Raw genomic sequence first — 10,295 nt, forward strand, 5'->3', positions numbered from 1 at the left:
TTTCTTCGTATCGTCAAAATTTTTGGTAATTGTCTCAATTTACAGACTTTTGACAAATTAGTAAGCTAAAAAGATGATTGATAATATTAATACTATATATTGTTAGGTATTGAAATAATTATATAAAAATGTGAATAAAATATATCTTAAAGTGCAGAATTTTTGATGAAATACACTTTGAACAAGAACAAGAACAAACACCCAACTAATGAGAATGAAAAGAGTGAAACAGGTAACAAACAAGTAATGTGAATAAAAAATAAATGAAATGGGTGGTTTATAAAAGAAAATCAATAAGATAAGGGGCAAATTTTGCTGGGTTCAATTGGTGTGAATGAAAAATGACAAGTTGCTTGGAAGGGACACAACTCTTCAAGTAAAAGACGCACTATTTCTGAAAAAGGTATGACTGTTTGGATGATTGTGGCTGTTCGAAAAAGACACACTCTTTCGAATGGACAGACATGACTGTTCAGAAAGGATACACCTTTTCAGTGAACCATTGTGATCTTTCTGAAAGGACACTTAATGGCTATATAAACCTGCATTTTCCACGAATTTTGTACGAATTTTTCTGCACTTGAAAACATTACTTGTCTTCTAAAATACTCTGTGTGATCATCTAACTGTTGAGTGAGTTCGAAGAGAATCCGATCGTTTGAGGTACCACTACAGTTGAATGGTTAAGCCATTTTATCCTGGGAGAAAAATTTCACAACCTCAGGTACTTGAGGGGAATTATTTCCTTAAGGACAATCCGTGAATTCAAAGGACTTGGCTTTTTCTGCTTCATCTAATTTTTTTTAAAATACTGAAAACATATTTCTTTGAAAGGTCATTTTTGATCTTGTGTTAAAGGTGTTGGAAACTTCGTAGGTGTTCTTGATTTATTCTAGAACTTGTGTTGAAGTTGTTTTGCCAAAGTACAGATTTTTGTGTACCCGAAAACAACAATCTTAAGGAAATAAATTGAAAAACAAAATTTGCTTGTTTGGTGAAATTTTCTTTTCACTAAAGTTTTTTTCTTTTTCATAATCTGTAGTGCTTGGTTTCTGGGGATTAAAGCTTTAAGATTTCTACTCCGTTTGAACTTAAATAGTGATTTGAAGAAATAAAATCTTCATCACCAGGGGCGGATGTAGAGTATTACGTGCGGGTTCCCAGGAACCCAGTAACTTTTGTATGGTTCTTGAATTTATATTGAAAAAACTAGTAAATATATAAGAATTATAAGTTGGGAACCCATAAACAAAGTATGTTATTGGTCTAGTGGTAAAGAATTATAAGTTGGGAACCCACAACCTTTAAATTCTAGATCTGCCTCTGTTCATCTCAAGTTAAAGATCACTCGGTTGACGATTGAAAATCATAAAAACTTCATCGTTAAACTAGAAACAGGGGGTGTTTAAAGTTGGTGCAACTTTATAAGTAGTATTTTGATATACTAATTTACTGTCTTTTTGTGACAGGAAGATGACTACTGACAGTCAAGTTAATGATACTGTAACGACTGTGACAACAACTAATGTTGCCACAACGAGTCGTACGATTGCTCCGTAGGCAATGGCACCAGCGAAGAAACCCGAAAAATTCACGTGTGTTGATTTTAAAAGGTGGCAGCAGAAAATGTTCTTCTACCTTACAACTCTATGTCTTCAAAGATTCATATCTGAAGACGCTCCAGAGGTGCCCGAAAGTACTTCGAATCAGGAGAAATTTGTCGTTAGAGAGGCGTGAAAACACTCAGATTTCCTATGCAGGAATTACATTCTAAATGGTCTCCAAGAAGAAACGTGTATAGTGGAATGAAGACGGCAAAGGAGTTATGGGGCCCACTGGAAAGAAAATACAAGACTGAGGATGCGGGAACCAAAAAGTTCTTCGTAGCACGATTCCTAGAATTTAAAATGATTGACAGCAAGTCTGTTGTATCGCAAGTCCAGGAACTGCAAGTTATCATCCACGATCTCCTCGCGGAAGGTATGATTTTGATGAATACTGTCACACCCCTTTTTTTAACTCCCAAAAGATTCATTTTACGGTCTGAAAGGGTTTTATTTTTAAAGTGACAAAAGATTGATAATTTGTTTTGAAAAAGGATTATTTACATTTAAACTCAGAGTCGCCACTTGACATAATCCGGTGTGCCAAGTCACCTTTGGAAAATCCTTTTAAAAACTGTTTTGACTCTTTTAAAACTGGTTTGCGAATAGAGATTTTGGCTAAGAAATTCTGTTGACCGAGGGGAAGGTGTTAGGCACCCCTCAATCCCGTGGTTCGACCACGATCGCTTGGTGGAGCGTATCGGCTAATTTGATATTACAAGTGCATAAACCACACAAAGCACATAAAACAATCAATCAAGCACACAACATAAAACAATCCAAAATTCAGTGTCCGGTCCAATTATACAGTCCTAAAATAGAAAAAATGCGAAAATGTAAATCCTATCCTAAACTAATCTTATACTAATGCTCTACCCGACGCCTCGGGCCTTCATCACGATCATTTGCTGCCAACATGATACGTCGGGGCATTCCCTGATGAATAAATAAAATGAGCCTTTGGGAATTCCCCGGCTAAACGAATACATTTAATGAAATACGATAAAAATGAAAAAAATCACTCAAACATAAACATTTAAACATTCGATGATTAGATTCCTACGAGTTGCCTACCCCAAAATCTAGAATTTGCCTACCGATTAATAAAAATGTGAGTGGATAGGGAGGTGGAAGCTTTTGATTGGGTAGGTTGTTAGGATAAGATAAATTAGTTAGAGGTATTTTTTGTTTATTTTTATATTTTTATGGGATATAATTACATGGGGTTGGACAGATGGTGAGTAAGGTGAACTAAAAATGAATAAAATTAGACTTCGGGAGGGATAAAATTAAGTGTCTACAAATATCTTAGTTGAATATATTAAAAATATTCTTAATGTTCACATGAACTTAATTGTAGGTTTGGTCGTGAACAAGGCGTTTCAAGTCGTGGCAATAATAGAAAAGTTACCACCATTGTGGAAAGACTTCAAGAACTACTTGAAATATAAGCGAAAGGAGATGACAATCGAATATCTTATAGTGAGACTGCACATTGAAAAAGACAACAAAACTGCGGAAAGAAGGTCGAAAGGAAATTTTGTAATAAGTGGAGCAAATATTATAGAAGACGACCACAACAACTCCAAAAAGCAAAAGAAAGTTAGACAGGAAAGCAATCAACCCAAGAAGAAGTTCAAGGAAAAATGATTTAACTGTGGCTAGATTGGCCACAAGTCAACAGATTGTCGTGTCCCAAAGAAAGGAAAAAAAAAGGACCGACCAAATATGGATGAATCCAAGAAAAAAATGGACGATCCGTGTGTCATGCTGACTGAATGCAACTTGGTGGAAAATCCTCAAAAATGGTGGATGGATTCCGGTGGCACCCATCACGTTTGTGTTAATAATGAGTTATTTGCTGTTTTGCTCCGACTCAGGGCAAAAAAAAGATATATATGGCCAACTCCGCAATTGTAAAAGTTGAAGGAACAGGAAAAGTCTGTCTGAAAATGACCTTAGACAAAGTGTTGACTTTGAACAATGTTCTGTATGTACCGGAGTTACAGAAGAACTTAATTTCTGTATCATTTCTTGACAAAAATGGATTCAAATATGTATTTATTTCCAAGAAAATTGAACTTAGTAAATGAGAAGTGTACGTAGAAAAAGGCTACCTCACTGAAGGTCTATTCAAAATGAATGGAATGAATGTCGAAATCAATAAGAGTTCAGTTTCTGCTTACTTGCTTAAATCTTATGATTTATGGTATGAACGATTAGGACATGTCAATAACAAAACATTGCAAAAACTGATTAACTTAGAAGTTTTGCCAAACTTTGAAAGCAATAAATCAAAATGTCAAACATGTGTGGAATTAAAGTATGCTAAGCATCCGTATAAGTCCGTTGAAAGGAATATCAATTCCTTAGACTTAATGCACACTGACATTTGTGATATGAAGTCAACACCATCTCATGGTGGAAAAAAGTATTTTACAACTTTTATTGACGTTTGCACCAGATATTGTTATGTCTATTTGCTAAACAGTAAGGATGAAGCAATAGATACGTTTAGACAATACAAAATAGAAGTTGAAAATCAGTTAGAGAAAAAGATTAAAACTATAAGAAGTGATAGGGGCGGAGAATATGAATCTCCCTTTACGAAAATATGTGTAAAGAATGGAATTATTCATCAAACTACGGACCCATATTCACCTCAATCTAATGGAATTGCGAAAAGAATAAATCAAACTTTGAAGGAAATGATGAATGTCTTACTTATAAGTTCAGGTTTACCACAAAACTTATAGGGGGAATCTATCCTTATAGCTAACCGAATACTAAATAGAGTGCCCCATAGTAAGACACAATTAATTTCATATGAAATATAAAAATGAAGGAAATCCAACTTGAAATATTTCAAAGTGTGGAGGTGTCTAGCGAAGGTTCAAGTTTCTATGCCTAAAAGGGTAAAGATAAGACCTAAGACGGTGGACTGTGTATTCATAGGATATGCTAAAAGTAGTAAAGCATGTCGATTTTTGTTTCATAAATTCAAACATCCGAATATCAATGAAAAACACAATAATTGAGTCAAATAATGCTGAATTCTTTGAACATATTTATCCGTACAAAACTAGACATGAACAGTCTAGTGGGGGGTCTAAACGACCTCGAGATGAACCAAGTGAGGATGTACATAATGATGAGAATACAAGACGTAGTTCATGTCAAAAAACATCAACTTAGTTTGGATCGAATTTAATAACATTTCTCATAGAAAATGAGCCTCAAACATTTAAAGAAGCGATGGTGTCTTCGGATTCATCCTTTTGGAAAAAGGCAGTCAAAAGTGAGATTAATTCAATCTTAAGCAACCATACGTGAAAATTGGTTGATCTTCCTTTAATAAATAAACCTTTAGGTTCTAAATAGATCTTCAAAAGGAAAATGAAGGAAGATGGAACTATTCACAAATACTAGGCAAGACTTGTAGTAAAATCCTTCAAACAGAAAGAAGGCCTTGATTACTTTGATGTATACTCGCCAGTAACAAGGATAACGTTAATTCGAATGTTAATTGCCTTAGCGGCGATATATGGTCTTGAAATCTATCAAATGGATGTGAAAACAGCATTCCTAAATGGAGAATTGGAGAAAGAAATCTACATGGAACAGACTGAGGGTTTTGTGGTTTCAAGAAAAGAAAATAAGGTGTGTAAACTTGTTAAGTCACTTCATAATCTAAAACAAACACCTAAACAGTGACATGCGAAGTTTGACCAAACTATGTTGGCAAACAAGTTCAAGATAAATAAATGTGATAAATGTGTTTACATTAAAAACACTCCAAATCACCAAGTCATTGTTTGTTTGTATGTAGATGATATGTTGATTATTAGTAGAGACATTTCTGACATAAATACTACAAAATGAATGCTCGAGAGCAAGTTTGATATGAAAAACCTTGGAGTTGCGGATGTGATCTTAGGAATAGGAATCCATAGAACTCCATACTGATTGACATTGTCACAGTCTTATTACATCAAAAAGGTACTTGATAAATTGAGGCATTTGGAATTTGGAATTGCCAAAACTCTATTGGATATGAGCTTCGCACTTTAAAAGAATGAAGGTGAAAGTGACTCACAATTGGAGTACACAAGAGCGTTGGGATGTTTAATGAATATAATGAATTGTACACGACCAGACATAGCATGTGCTATTAGTAAGTTGAGTCGATACACGAGTAATCCCAACAGAACTCTTTGGGTGGCAATGAAAAGAGTTTTGGGGTATCTTAAATACACTCAAGACTATGCTTTGCATTATAGTAAATATCTCGCGATAATTGAAGGACATAGTGATACAAATTGGATCAACGGATCAAATGAAGTAAAATCCACGAGTGAATATTCATTTACTATCGGTGGAGGAGAGATCTCTTGGAAATCATTCAAACAGACATATGTTGCTCGCTCCTCAATGGAATCTAAGTTTATTGCATTGGATAAAACCGGTGAAGAAGCAAAATGGCTTCAAAATTTCCTGGAAGATATTCCTTATTGGCCCAAACTAGTGACACCAGTATGTATACACTATGATAGTCAAGCAACAATAAGTAGGGCAGGGAGCATGATGTACAACGGTAAATCTCATCATATAAGACGGAGACAAAATACTGTTAGATAACTTCTCTCTAGTGAAATTATCACTGTTGACTATGTGAAGTCAAAGGATAATGTGTCGGATCCACTTAAAAAAGACCTTACTAGAGAAGGAGTTGAGAGAGCATCCAAGGGAATGAGTTTACGGCCTAGGACAAGTCAGCATGACGGTAACTCTACCTAGCAAACTGGAGATCCCAAGAGCTAGGTTCAAGGAGATCAAACAAAGTTGTGTCTGACAGATTCAACATTGTCAATTTACCTAACTCATTCTAATGATGTAGACAATGCTTGGTAAACAAGGATAAGACTTATGGTGTGAAGTCTTTTAATGATTATCTAAATTTGATAATTTGGCCATATAGTTTAATCCATAGGATTGAACGTTTAGAAATCACCTATGTGAGGGCGAAGTGGAAGCCTCTTCAAGAAGAATGTTAGTAAAGGCCTATTCTCTAAGCTCTCATGAGATCAGGATGTGTTCATGGCTTAAACGAACAAAACCGTGAGAACTATAAACGGTAAAAGGCTGGTTGTGTGACATGTGTTGTCTAGGTGTACATTAAAGCTCGACGGTTCAAAGATATCAAATCTACCGATTGATCGAGTGCATACGATGTATGTTCACTACGAAAAGTTCAAAGGAAAACCTACTTATCCAGATGCAATCAGTCTTTGCTTGATGATCACATACTTATCCGTTAAGTTTTACAAAGAGTAGTCATTCCCTATTCATTTGGGGGATTGTTGGGTTCAATTGGTGTGAATGGAAAATGAAAAGTTGCTTGAAAGGGACACAACTGTTCGAATAAAAGACATACTATTTCGGAATAAGATATGACTGTTTGGATGGTTGTGGCTATTTGGAAAGGGTACACTCTTTCGAATGGACAGACATGACTGTTCAGAAAGGATACACCTTTCCGGTGAACCATTGTCACCTTTTGAAAAGGGCACTTAATGACTATATAAACCTATATTTTTCCACAAGTTTAGTACGAATTTTTCTGCACTTGAAAACATTTCTTGTCTTCTAAAATACTTTGTGTGATCATCTAACTGTTGAGTGAGTTCGAAGAGAATCCGATCATTTGAGGTACCACTACAGTCAGATTGTTATGTCATTTTATCCTGAGAGAAAAAAATTCGCAACCTCAGGTACTTGAGGGAAATTATTTCCTTAAGGACATACTCCGTGAATTCAGATGACTTGATTTTTTCTGCTTGATCTATTTTTTTTTTTTGAAATACTGAAAACACACTTCTTTGAAAGGTCATTTTTGATCTTGTGTTGAAGGTGTTGGAAATTTCATAAGTGTTCTTGATTTATTCTTGAACTTGTGTTGAAATTGTTTTGCCAAAATACAGATTTTTGTGTATCCGAAAATAATAATTTTTACCTTGTAAGGTAAAATAGTCTCCTTACCTTGCACTAAAGTTGAAATAAATTCTTCACTAAATACTCTCCGTCTATAAATATGTGTTCACTTTTGACTTGACATGTGTCTTATGAAACAATAAATAGATGGGTGATTTCACTATATCACCCTTTGAATATATAATAAATTTTTTATTTAAAAAAAATGCAATGAGTGATGTATTGTATTTAATATCAAGGGTAAAATAAGTAAAAATAAATAAATTAGCCATTAGTTTTATAAATTGGACAAATATTATTGGACATCTAAAATAGAAAAGTGAATAAATAAAGATGAATGGAGGGAGTACATTGGTGTCATTAAATTCTCAACCCCCACCAACTTTTTCAGTCAAAGAATATAATAAGGTAAGCGAGTCCATTTACTTGTAATGTAAAATCATGATTTTACCTTACACTTTAGCATGTAACCAAACGCGTTAACTTTTAATGGACAAGATAATCATGTATGTTTACCTTGTCCGTTTTGATATTTTTCAATTTTGATATACCCTTTTAGAATTTTGATAAAAAAAAAAAATTTCCTTGCTGGAGTCAGATCAGTAGGGGAGTTCACACCGGGACTTTCAAACATAGAGAAAGAACCCATACCTTGAACCGGGGAAGGCAGGCAGCGGAAATGGTCAATGTCGTCTTCCTTTACAATGACTTCTTCCTTTCCTCAACTTAACAAAATTTTATCATATATAAAAATCGAACTGTTTTAGATATGTAACATAATCTATCAAAGTGATTTGTACTTCATTCAGGTATTGGACCTTATTTCTCATTTTTTTCGAAAGTTTGCATCCCTTAAAATTTTTTGACCCTAGGTAAAATGTGTTCGTTTAACTTGTAACTACCTAAATATCGAAGTAGATTAATAACTTGAAAAATAAGATATTTGCGAAAGAAAAAAAAAATTAGGTACCCCATCTATTAATTAATATTTTTGTACCTCTTTTTCTTTACAAGTATCCATTGTTTTGGAGTTGGAGAAAATATTGAGTTTTCGATACAAAATAATTTTTTTGGAGTACGAATTAGCGATACATTTTTATTTTAGTCGGATCAGTAGGTAACAAATACTAAATGATTATACCGAATATAAATTCAAAAATTATTTACTTAAAAGCAAAATTCGTACACAAAATTGTTGCCGAATATATAGTTCATCTTTGCTTTCTTATTAATTAAGAATATTTTGCTTTCTCCTTAATGTTCTTGCTTTAGAAAATGATCATTAAGAATTGGGAAAATGTTAGATATATTCTTTCTAGAATTTGACCAGAATTTTAGTTTATGAAAAAGAAAAAGTAGCATATGTGCACTTGCTAGGAGTTTCACATGCAATTTAAAACTTAGAGGGGAATCAAACTAACATTTAATCTTATACCTTAAAGGAATCAAATTATCAACATAAACATAGTAATATTCTGTTTGTCTCTAAGTGACAACCATCTAATTGTTTTAGTTATTCGAATTGAAATCGATAAAATTAGTAATTAACAACAAAGTCACTTTAGTAAACTAATTTTTGTTATTACAATGAGTAAATTAAACTTAGAAGCGTACACTGTCTAAACATAATTATTGTACAATATAATTATGCCCTCTAAAATTTATAAAATATAGATTAGTACTTATTCGTTTTCTTGTGAACTTTGTGGGACTATTGTATAGTAGAGTAATTAGTACAAAATTCTTTACAAATGTAGTGAAGGATAATTATTTCACTTTTTTGGCTTGTAGGAAAGGTTGAGGAATATTTTTGAAAAAATTAATCTTAAATTCCCCTTTTCCCCTTGGTAAAACAATTTACAACCACACAATTATTCAAGAATCATCATAAACCACAAGTTTCAAAAGTCGTCTTTTTTTTTTTAAATACCGTGTCAAAGTTAAATAGTGTCATATAAAATGCGACGAAGAAAGTACTCCTTCCGTCCCAAATTTTTTAATTTAATTTCTCATTTTACTTGTCTTTTTTCATTAATTAAGAAGAGACACAATCTTTTTTCCATATTGACCATTTGCATTAATTACTTTTTCTTCAAATTAAAATGTAAACATTATTTAATAGAGATACTATGGTAAACTAGCCATGTTATTAATTATTTTTCTTAATCAATGTGTCATCTCAATTTGAGACGGGGGAATATTAAACTGCACTTACTACTATAATAATGAAGTTAATACTTCGCGGATAGTTTTTTTTTTTTTTAATCGGAGTAAAAATATTAAGATCCCTTAATTGTATTAGAAATTGTCCAAGGACAAAGCAAAGTTAAAGATACTAGGCAGTACCTACCTACTAATGGTAGAGTTAATTAATAAGAAATACAGACAATATAGTTGTCTCTTTAAAAGAAAATTCTCGTAAAAAAAAAAAACAAAATAGCAAAATTCTATCAAACCAAATATCTTAATTTTAGGGGTCGTTTGGTAGAGTGTATTAAAATGTTAATGCATGCATTAGTTTAATGTGTATTAGTAGTACCTTGTTTGATATACCTTTTTACCCTATGTGTGTATTGAGGTGTGTATTACTAATACCTCAAAATTCATGGAATTAGTAATGCAATGAATCTAATGCATGCATTAACATGCTTAAAGACTCTATTACCCCTCAAATTTTTTTTTAGAAATTATGTAATTCAT

This window comes from Capsicum annuum, chromosome 11 (assembly GCF_002878395.1).
Source record: "Capsicum annuum cultivar UCD-10X-F1 chromosome 11, UCD10Xv1.1, whole genome shotgun sequence".
Lineage (NCBI taxonomy): Eukaryota > Viridiplantae > Streptophyta > Magnoliopsida > Solanales > Solanaceae > Capsicum > Capsicum annuum.